At 34.6% G+C, this 11444-nt stretch overlaps 1 long non-coding RNA gene across 1 annotated transcript; it reads right to left on the reverse strand.

The window, feature by feature from the left end:
- Positions 1-811: 811 nt before the first annotated feature.
- LOC123384956 lies at positions 812-9989 on the reverse strand. The gene is made up of 2 exons (XR_006596789.1): positions 9656-9989; positions 812-1346 (listed from the first exon to the last, which is right to left on the reverse strand). It is a non-coding gene; the product is annotated as an uncharacterized LOC123384956 (long non-coding RNA).
- Between the last annotated feature and the right edge of the window lie 1455 nt (positions 9990-11444).

Consider the following 11444-nt stretch of genomic DNA (forward strand, 5'->3'; position numbering starts at 1 on the left):
TTATTACTCAAAGTTATAGAGAGCTCTCAAATTATCTAACTGGTATAAGATTACCTGGGTTAAAAACTTTAGTTTCAACCAAAAGCAGAAAAGAAGAAAGAGAGAAAGAAAAGAAAGAAAGAAAACTACCTTCCCATGAGAAAATGTATGATTTCATTAAGTTATTTGAAATTATAAAAATAAATTCAAGGACTCTCATAAATACCTAATTTTGCTCCTAGGTATCTAGGGACACCATATCCCAACCTGAGAGAGCTTCTGTAAACTGCTGCGGAAGCAGCACCCACAGTTTTGGCTGAATTTAGCCTGGAAAATGCCTTACCACATTCTCATCTCACAAGTTACATGTAATGATCTAAATTGCCCCTTTGACCTTAATGAAATCCAAGAACCTATTATACAGGAAAATATTTTTTACTAAAGATCAGCTTTAAGGTCATAGTTACAATCAAGATTTTTTTAAACCACATATGATATTCAGAATCTATAGTTATTAACTGTAATGGAGACCATGAAGAAAGTGAGAAACAGACTAGATTAAGCTGAATTTTGGAAAGTTTCTTTGCTGCAATTTTTGGGACTTACTAGTTAAGAGAAAGAATTCGTGTAAATTACCTTTAAAAATATTCTAAGAACAATATCTAATTTTACCTTTGGATGTTTGCCAAAATAATCTCATCTAAGTATTTATGTGGCTATTACCACTGGGATCAATTAAGTGTTTAGCTGAAGACGCAATATTAAACTGAAATGCGAATTGGGAATTCTTGATGATCATATTACATAAAACAGTTAAAGCAAAAATTCATAGTTACAAGAAGATCATTTATTTGTCTTTACTAAGGAGCTATAGGATTTTATGAGAAAATGTAAAATGTGTCTTGAGAGATAAGGTGAGAGGCCAGAAAAAAACAGATCAGATCACTTATTCACCGCTCTTAGATTATATGGAAATGGAAAAGAATATTTTTACTTTTATATTTTTTCTAAGTTTATTTATTCATTTTGAGAGAGACAGAGTGTGAGCTGGGGAAGGGCAGAGAGAGGAGAGAGAGAATCCCAAGCATGATCAGCACAGAGTTGGACATAGGGCTTGAACCCACAAATCACGAGATCATGACCTGAGGCTAAACCAAGAATCTGAAACTCAACCAACTAAGTCACCTGGGCACCTCATGAATATTCTTACTTTTAAAGGTAATGTTTGGGGCACCTGGGTGGCTTAGTCAGTTGAGCATCTGACTTCGGCTCAGGTCACGTCAAGTCCCACGTTGGGCTTTGCACTGACAGCGAGGAATTTGCTTTGGATCCTCTCTTTCTTTCCCTCCCATGCTCATGCTCTCTCTCTGAAAAACAAATAAACATTTAAAAATTAAAAACATAAAAAAAGATAATGTTCAATTGCTTTTCTAATTACAAAAGCAATACATGGTGAATTTATAAAATTTGAAAAATGTAAAACTTAAAATCTTAAAATCCATAAATAATCACTCGTTTAGGGCTTTTATTATGCAAATGTATACATAAATGTAAGTATATTAAAAAGGGATTATCATTGTTTCTACAAATCCATGTACTACTTTTCCAGTCCATCTCTAGTTATTTCTTTGGGATCCATTTTTAGAGGAAAAATTGCTGAGTTAAAATACATAAACATTTTTAATCTTGCTACCAAAAGCACAATTACTTTAAAATGATTATGTATACTCCCAAAATTAATGTATTTATCTTGTTAACATCAAATATTAAATATTTTGTATATATTTAGATATATAAATGTATAGATATATACATATATATTTTTAAATGTATCATCATTGCTTTCATCTGTATTTCTTTGATTACCAATGAGGTTGAAATTTTTTATTAGTGGAGTAGTCATGGTTCCCATATTGATTTATAAAAATAGTCTTTTCTAATGTTTTTAACTTACTTATGGCAGCAAGGCTTTTTGCAAATATTTTTTCCATTTCATCATTTTACTTCTGTTTTTTAAACAAATTTTCTTTTATAATTTATTCTACTGCATTTACTACATTGTTTTATGCTTAGAAAATTCATCTTCATCTCAAAATTTGTTCAATATATATATATATTTCTTCTAGAATTTTTATAGTTTTAATGCATCTAATATGTATTATATAGTAAAAAAATGAAACTCTAATTATTTTTTTTCTCCAAGTTATTGGTCTGGTCTCCCAATCAAATCATCCTTTACACAAGACTTTATTTTTAAATCATGAATTGTCACTTAAAACATGAGGAAATTTTCTATTCTATAATTGGGTTGTCTATTCTTGTTTTAATTCCATGTTGTTTAATTTCTGTCATTTCTCTTAAGAGATATAGTGTCATTAATCACTCTTTTCAAAAAAAAATAAATCTTGAACATGTTCACATGCTTAAACTTTAGAATAATTTGTTCAAGTTCCTAAAGGCAACCATGTTGGTCTTGTGATAAGGAATGTATTAGCTCTGTAAGTTAATTTGGAAATAATTGCCAACTCTTTCATATTAAATCTTTACATCCAGAAGCAAAGTAAACTTTCATGTTTCTCTAATGCTCTCGTGAAGATGTTTATTACTGTTACTGATTAACTCTTTTACCCATTGTATTTTCTTTGTTTTTTGGATTTTTGTTTTTCATTTGGGGTGGGATTTGTTTTGTTTTGTTTTATTTGTTTTGTTTTGTTGTTTTGTTGTTGTTGTTGTTTTCTATCAAATAGGAAAACTAATTTGGGGACATTTCTCTTGCAAATTATTCATTATGTATCCATTACCTGGTCACTTTATGGAAATTTCCTGTACTAAATGTTTTAAAGTTGATTTCTTTATATTTCTCCAGATATACATCATCATATATAACAATGAATCTCCTTTTTTGTAAGTTGTACTTCCCATTTCTACTTCAAACAGAATAATACTAAGTAATGACTTATAGAAGCATCTTTGTCTTATTCCTGATTTAGCATCTAGTGTTTCATTGTTAAATTTTACCTTGAATTTTGGTTTGGGATATTAATTCTTTATCATTTAGGATTTCTATAGAATTAGAATGGAAACATATGTAAGACAGCATGTAGTGTTAAGTAATATTCACTCCATGATAGTGTCTAGCTATATCATCTGATTGTTACCAGTTGTCATTATTTAAAAATCTAAATTTTTTATGTAATTGAGGTAACCATATAAAATATGCCTGAAGGATAGATTGGAAGGAGGAAAAGTTAACAACAGAAATCCAATTTCAAGGAAAGACAATGGGGCTCCTAAGATTAAAGAAACTCACAAAGAAATCTGACTTGATGACTACATTTAATATCAGTCTCCGAGGAAAGGAAATGGTGGTTCAGCTGCAAAATGAAACTATTCTTGAATAAAGTATTAGTTCATTTATTTTCTTTCTTCTTTGTCACAAAAGCATTTGAAGATTATGAATATGCCTCATTGTATAGCTTTGGTCCTATACCATAGTCATGTCAGTATTTTTGTTTCTTTGGCAAATTTTTAATTTTCTCTTTGACTTACAAGATAAAGCATTTCATCAATTGCAAAACACTTTTTTGCACATTTCAGAACTCTCAGGTTGAGATGTGTCTGCTAATCAAAAGTATGTTAATTTCACAAAAATGTGGTATTTAATTTCCAGGACAGTTGATCATTTTGTTTAATCTTTCATTATCAGTTTTTAGTTTTATGTCATTAAGATCAGACAGTCTAGCCTATTCACTTTCTACATGGAAAGAATTTATTGAGATGTTCTTTATAGAACAATGTAATCAATTTCTGAAAATATTTCACATATATTTTTTTTAAAGTATATTCTTCGTTTGAATTGTGCAAAGTTCAATAATTAGCTATAAATTCCACTTCTATATTCTAATTTTCTATGTCTATATATTACCTACTTGATTTGTCAAAAGCTGGGAAGAAAGTGTATTATTCCACAATAATTAAGTTTTTGTCCATTGCTCTATGTATTTCTGGTATTTTTTACTTTATATACTGATTTTTATTATAGTACATATGTAACTCAGTTTTTGAAGATTTATGACTTATTTTTCCAAAGTGTGGGTTGTGCTTTTTATCAATGTAAAATGACCCAAAACACCCATTTTGATTCTTTATCTTGCTCTATAGTTTTTATACTCTCTATAGATTCTGCCCGGATTCTGACAATATGATGACTATTAGTCTTATTCATCAGTGTTGTTAAAGAGGTTTCATTTTATTTTGGGTTTCTAAATAGATGTTTTTTCTTGGGCATTTAGAAGAAGCTAAGTCAGGTTTAATTTAAAACAGAAGCTGTCCCAGAACAAAAAGACTTACCGAATGCCCACATTCTACAAGTCTGTGCTGAGCACTTTACATGTATTGCTCATTTAAACATCACAGTAACTTTATTAGATGGACAGGCCCACTTCTAATATTTGTTGGTGGGGTCCAGAGTATAAACCAAGGGATCTTTCTTTACCACACCCAGCTCTGTCCTATGTCAGAAGCATCTCACATATGCATATAGACACTGAAGCCCCTCATGTCCCAGTTCCATCTATTTCCATCCCCCCTCTGCCAACCCTTTCCCTTGGTAGCAGCATTATAGCCCCATTGTCTACCCTGAGAAGACAGCCCTGAGAAGGAGTCCTATAATTGCCTGAAGGTAAGCCTTGCTATTTGGGTCCAGAACCCTGAGGTTGAGGGTACCCAGAATATGGGGAGGTATAGGTTCTGGGAGAATGGCCATATCCTGTTGGACCCACAAACTCTCAGCCACATGGGAGATGAGGTCAGAGGATGGCAGAGCAAGGTCTTCTGAGTGGGGAGGGGCAATGTGCCAAGATAGGACCTGGGTACTTGGGTCTGAGGGTCGTATTAAAGAAGATACTGACTGGCCCCCGCAAGTGGCAGAGACTGGTCTTGAACCTGTATTTGTCCAAATCTAAGCCCATCCTTTCCATCTTTATCACTTATCTCTAACTTATGTGCATTATAAGGATACAAAGATTTCAAACAATGTGCTATCGTGTTCTGGAAAGGACTTTGAACTTCTTGAAGTAAAAAAAAAAAAAAAAAAAAAGTTAAAGCACAGAAAACTCCTCAGAATGGTTTGTATTATTTTGCTGAGGAAGAAAACAGAGCTACAGAATCTGCTTTTAACAGTGTTAGACTTTTTTAACCCCATTCAGATGTCCCCCAAGAACATAGATTTTAGGTGGACTCAGAAGTGTCCCATTACCTTCTGTGTCAGAAAACATGGAAAAAAACTAGAAATAACTGCATCAGGGTGCTGTAGTACCATTCACACCTCCTTGTAAATCTCCAGGGTCCTCAAGAGAAGCAGGAGTTCCCTGTCCCACATGGCCAATTTCTTACAGCGGTGGGGGGGGGGGGGGGGGGATGGGGGGATGGTGGGGAGGTTTTAAATAGGTTTGCCTACTGCCTCTCACAAGGGAGTTGGCACAGAGCTAAGGGGCTCCGGCAGGACCTTCAGAGCCTGAAAGATGTACCATAATTTTTCTTTTGTGACTAACAGCAGTTCCCTGGTGCGTCACACGGCATTTTACATGTACCGTGAATGGTTCATTAACTCATTCCTCATCCTCAAAGCTGTACATAAACTAGATTCCTTCTTTAGCCTGTGTTCACTTAACTTTTCCCCCCTTTGCTTCAATAAGTCCATTTTTTCTTTCATTTTCATTCAGATTCCTTTAATTTAAAAAAAAAGTCGTTCTACATTTTTGCCATTCTAAAATCACCACAATTTCTTCATTCCCATTATTTAACAAAACCATTTTCCTTTTTTGTAGATCTTCCTTCTCAATTTATTCATGATATTCCTCACTTCTACTAACCTGTACAAAGGCAATGTTCGTCACTAGCAATTGACCTGACCTTTTCATTGCCGTTATCTTTTCCACTCCACCTAACTTATGACAGAAAAACACTTTCTAACACATCAAGTATGTTATAAATTTTAGCTGGAGACAAGTGAAGCTTGTGATAGAGGCTGGAAGTAGATTAGCTTAGAGGGTCAGGAGGAATGGATGAGCTCAGGGTGCATGTGCATAAATCAAGCATTCAATGATGCTGGCAAAGACTAAAATACCAGCTCCAGCAGACCAGCACACCTTTAAGGAGATTCAAAGAGAGGTTAAGGGGATCAGAGAGCATGGAGGAGAGTAAAAATATCAATGAGAGAGCTGCTTTTGTTTATGTCTACTTACCAGATATACAAATTACTAATGATGAGCAACACTACAAGCAAATCTTTTAATGATGCCTTTTTCTAGCTACCAGTGATGACAGCAGCATTGGCAACCCTCCCGGAATGGCACATGTGTGGGTTCCTCAGTCTGATAGGGAGCAGTGGATATCGCCTACTATCTGATGTAGCAAAACTTTTTTTCAATTTAGGAAATTATCATTTAATCACACACAGTTTGTTCCATTCTGAATGGTTTAATTTTGCCACTGGTTGATTTAATGGATTCAAGTAACTCCAGGACATCAAAAACCCATGAGAAGGGTTAAAATTGTTTGCTTTTAAAGATCTTCAAAAGCCTCACTTAGAATTTACCTACTTTGAAGATTTAAAACAAAAAAAAAAAATGAAAGTTAAGCTTACAAAGTAAATGTATGGAAATCATTTTGATTTCTGCAATTACTTTCATGTGAATTTTTGCATTTAACTATGCATGAATTCCTTAATAAATACTTTTTAATTTAAGAGAATTTAGTAATCATAGATTTGAAGTTTTTCCCTTTTTAAAAACGTCATTATAACCCAAAATAATCTGGGAAAAAAACAACAAATAAAATTGAATTATTTTCTGAAAGATCAATTTACTTCTCTAACATGTTTAACAATTAATGTGACATATTTATGTTCAAATTAATTTATATTGGGCTGAGGATTTTGAATCTTTAAAAATTATTGTTTGGTCACTCTTACTAGAAAGGAACTGTCATTTTCTTCCCCAAATATCATTAGAGTTTAAAGTTCTTGGATTCAGACAGGTTTTTCTCCATTTGAGAAGTGATATTATATTCTTTATCATCTATCTTTAGTGCTACCTGGTTTGTCGTGAATGGTTCATAAGTATTTTTTAAGTCAATAAAATTTAAAAGGGACTTTAAGCTCCCAAACTTTGCGACTTAGAAATATCAGATAAAAAAGCAAAAATAAAACTCCATTTTCCCTATGACCATGTAAATCTAGCTACCCAGTACCACCAAAATATATTTAACATCTTAAATGCCTAACTTATTGTTAAGGCATAACTCAGATACCAAGGGAACATAATGTGTGGCAAAAATAAAGTGTCATTAATATGTACCAATTAAGTTCCTGACCAGCTTGACTTAGTAAAATGACTGATTCTTTTATGTGGGTGATAGAAAGTACAGAGCTGAAGAAAGATATCGGGATCAGAGGGGTAATCACAGAGAGATCTTGAACTGGACCTGCTAAAGGATGTCCCAGAACTTCAGAGACCCAGTTCAGTGATGGCAATGAAACTCAAATTTAGAGTGGCATGTGTGAAATTAAATAGTAAGAAATATTGGCAATTATAATAATTTAATAAATGCCTTGCTTATTTCATGATAAAACTAATGTCCAGCTAGTTGGCTGAAGGCAGCCATTCCTATATGATATTTTACCATGCCTTTATTTCTAATTTATCCTTTCACTTTCAATTAATTTTTTCAAATGGATTGTAATTTTCTTCCTACTCAAAAGAATCTACCTTGGCTTTTTATGGTTACATATATAATAATCAGTAAATCTGCTCTGTCGCCTTTATTACCAAGCCTTTGGGCACCTCATAAGGTCAACCTTATCAATAATTTGCTAGTACATCACTTTTTTCAGTGGAAGTATAATTTTATCTTTGCATTTACATGGCATTTACTATTAAAGTCAAAAGTAGACATTGATATGTTAATATGCAGAAAAATCATCTTTCTGGGTATGGCAACAAGAGAATATAGTCTACCGCTTTAACACAGATTTAAACTTTTTATGGCATTGCTATACTAACATACTAATATTAATATAATAAATGTTTGTTGGCTTGGACTCTATGACTATACTGTTTTTTTGTTTGCTTATTTGTTTTTGTCTTTTTGTTGCTTTAATGGTGGTTGTCAGGAACAGCATATATATCTTGCTCACTACTTTAATGATAGTATAAATTAGGGGAATTTTTTTAGTTTTTTTTAAGTTTTATTTATTTATTTTTGAGAGAGAGACAGCATGAGCAGGGGAGGGGCAGAGAGACAGTGAAAGAGAGAGAATCTTAAGCAGACTTCACGCTACCACCACAGAGCCCGATGCAGGGCTCCAACCCACAAAACCGTGACATCAAGACCTGAGCCAAAACCAAGAGTTGGATGCTCAACCAACTGAGCCACCCAGGTGCCCATTTAGTCTTTTAAAAAGATGATCAACAGAAGAATCTTGGTCTCCTGAATCCTAGAGTCGACTCTTTTTGAAGTTCATATACAAGCTAAATTCCTCTCATAAAGAATTTATTATTCTAGTTACGAAACGATTCCACAATATCCCCATAAAATAAAGAGAAGTATCCTTATTTTAGACAGGAAGAGTTTAAAAGAAAATAAAATGCAATAAGCACTATTACAACCCAGTCTGCTATTGTCTGTAAACCACAATGATAAACACATAGCATTTCCCTTGTTACCCACCCAGAGGCCCTTAAGGAACATTCCAATATTCTTCCCTTTCATCCGTTGCAGTCTGAACAAGTCCCAGAACAGTACCAGAGTTGAGGATCCTCTTATTTGGAAAAAAAAAAAAAAAAAAAGTGAAAGAACTCAGAACCATTTTCTGATCCTTTTTAAAAACTCAAATGTTACCATTCAAATCTACCATTACCCCTCTAGAAAAATACAGAGGTCTGCCTTTGCTAATAGGCACATGATTGAAACCAAAAGAGATCTACAAACACATGAATGGCATGTTTTCATTTAACTCAATGATGCCTCAAATATCTATCTTTCCTCAGTCATTTCCCACTTTCTCAGGCTCAACCAAGAAACCTCCCAAATGGCAAGTTATCTGGCAAGCTCTTCATCTTTTCTGCAAAGAAAATTAACCACAGCCATTGCTCTTTTAAAAACATGGGAGATACAAGGGCGCCCGAGTGGCTCAGGCATTGAACGTTGGACTCTTGATTTCAGCTCAGGTCATGATCCCAAGCCCCACATCGGGCTCCATGCTGGGTGTGAAGCCTGCTTGTGATTCTTTCTCTCTCCCTCTGCCCCTCTCCCCTGCTCACTCTCTCTCTCTCTCTCAAATAAAAAAAATGGATACACACACACACACAAACACATAGGATATATATACACACAGAGATATGTACCACATCCTCAAAATTATTCATTGGTAAATTTTGCATGTTTCATGTTGATTTTTTGAGAGAAATAACAGGGAAGCACAAATAACAAAAACTGAAAATTGTTTTTCTTTGTGACCTCCCTATACACAATATTTATGAAAACAGTCATTCTTACAGCATAGAAACAAGGCAATTAGGAGGAACCTTAAGGTTGTTCTGGGTTCCTCTAGACATTGGCATGACTATGAAGGTTCCTGCTGCTTTGTCTATAAAATGGAACTGGTAATACTTACTCACTCAGCACTTTACATCTTTAACCTCCTTTGCAGTGAAGGCTGATGTACATATTTCCATACTGTGTAACAAAGATAGTTCCTCTATGGAAAACAGTCACAATAACTTCTTAGGAATAGCCCACCATTACAAATCTTTGAAACAAGAAATGGAACATACCACCTGAAATAAAGCAGAAAGGTGGCATTCATTTTAAGCCACCACAACTGGCAGGCCAAGAGTGAAGAAAGAGTATGGTCATTAGCATTAAGAACAGGGGGCGCTTGGGTGGCTCAGTTGGTTAAGCTTCCAACTTCGGCTCAAGGCATGATCTTGTGGTTCATGAGTTCCAGCCCCGTGTCAGCCTCTGTGCTGATAGCTCAGAGCCTGAAGCTTGCTTCAGATTCTGTCCCACTCTTTCTCTGCCCCTCCCCTACTCTCTCTCTCTTTCTTTCTCCCTCATGCATGCACACTCTCTCTCTCAAAAAATAAATAAACATTAAAAATTTTAAAAAAAGAATTGCCTATAACAAAAATTTAGGGTTGCATGGGTTGGAAGGTAGGACTGGGGGAAGAGAAGATATTTTCTCCTCAGGTTGAGGGCTAAGAAATTTCAAAATTTTAGATGTTAATAGATGAATAAGCTTCAAAAAAAATCTTAATTTTTTTCTATACTTGTATAGCATAGTATTCACCTCTAGAATGAAATTGGAAGTTTCAAAACAAAAATTTCCAACTAAGCCACTCTACAGTTCTAGCAGATATTCCTGGGAATTTGAAATCAAAAGAATTTGAGAACTGTTATGAAGGATTCAAAATCATAAATTCCTTCACTTAATCCAGGAAGCATGTAAAGTCATGGATATTTTCCCCAGTTTTTAAAATTTTTAAAAATGAGTTAGCTTTTAATGATTAAACACATTCCCTATTATATGGTTTATTACACGTGTTACTTAGAATAATTGGGTGCTTCTGGGAAATGGCCCTCTAAGAAATTTAACAGTCCACTTGATTAATATTTAATATAAGACTATACACTCAAGTCAGTTTAATAGTATATTAATATACTTAAACACTATTTACTGAAATCCTGAAGTAATCCCCTATTCCTCTGAAATGCATGGTTATTAAACAGGAGTGAGTTAAATATGTACAAATGAATTTTAAGATATATCATTTGTTTTTAAGTTTACTAAAGAAAAGATATTTTTGCAACCAGGATCCACTGGTCTGCTTTATATAACCCCCAATCTCCCCACCCCCACCTATTCCACCCAAGGCCTGAGCTATACTAAAATTTTGCAAAGCCTTGCATTGTTCTCCCTGACACCAGATCAACCAACACAAAAAAGCAACTGCCAGCTCAAAAGCAATCCGGTGATAGAGCCTGGTGCTATCTAATCAAGGGCAAAAGGTCACTTCCGAACAACTGGGCAATAAAAGATTATTTCTAGGGACAAAACAGAGAGGCCCAGAGGTGGGGGGTAGAAAGTGGGGAGGAGCTGGGAAGGAAGAAGGGCAAAAGGGCTCCCGTCTGTGGGAGGAAGTGCATTGACTCTAGGCAGCAGACGGGAACCATCTGGCTCCTTCCGAGGTCTGTTCTTAAGACAAGAGAGAAAGCCCCTTTAAAGGGGCCAGTGACTCTGGGCTGTGCAATTCAAATTTTTTGATAATATAAAACCAGCTTTCCCAGGCATAGAAAAATCAGAGAGAGAGAGAGAGAGAGAGAGAGAGAGAGAGAGAAAATAAGTCTTTTCCCAAATAGGAGATAGATCCACAAATGCTAACTGGAGGATGCATTGCTTTTCA

The sequence above is a fragment of the Felis catus genome, chromosome B1 (assembly GCF_018350175.1).
Source record: "Felis catus isolate Fca126 chromosome B1, F.catus_Fca126_mat1.0, whole genome shotgun sequence".
NCBI classification, from domain to species: Eukaryota; Metazoa; Chordata; class Mammalia; order Carnivora; family Felidae; genus Felis; species Felis catus.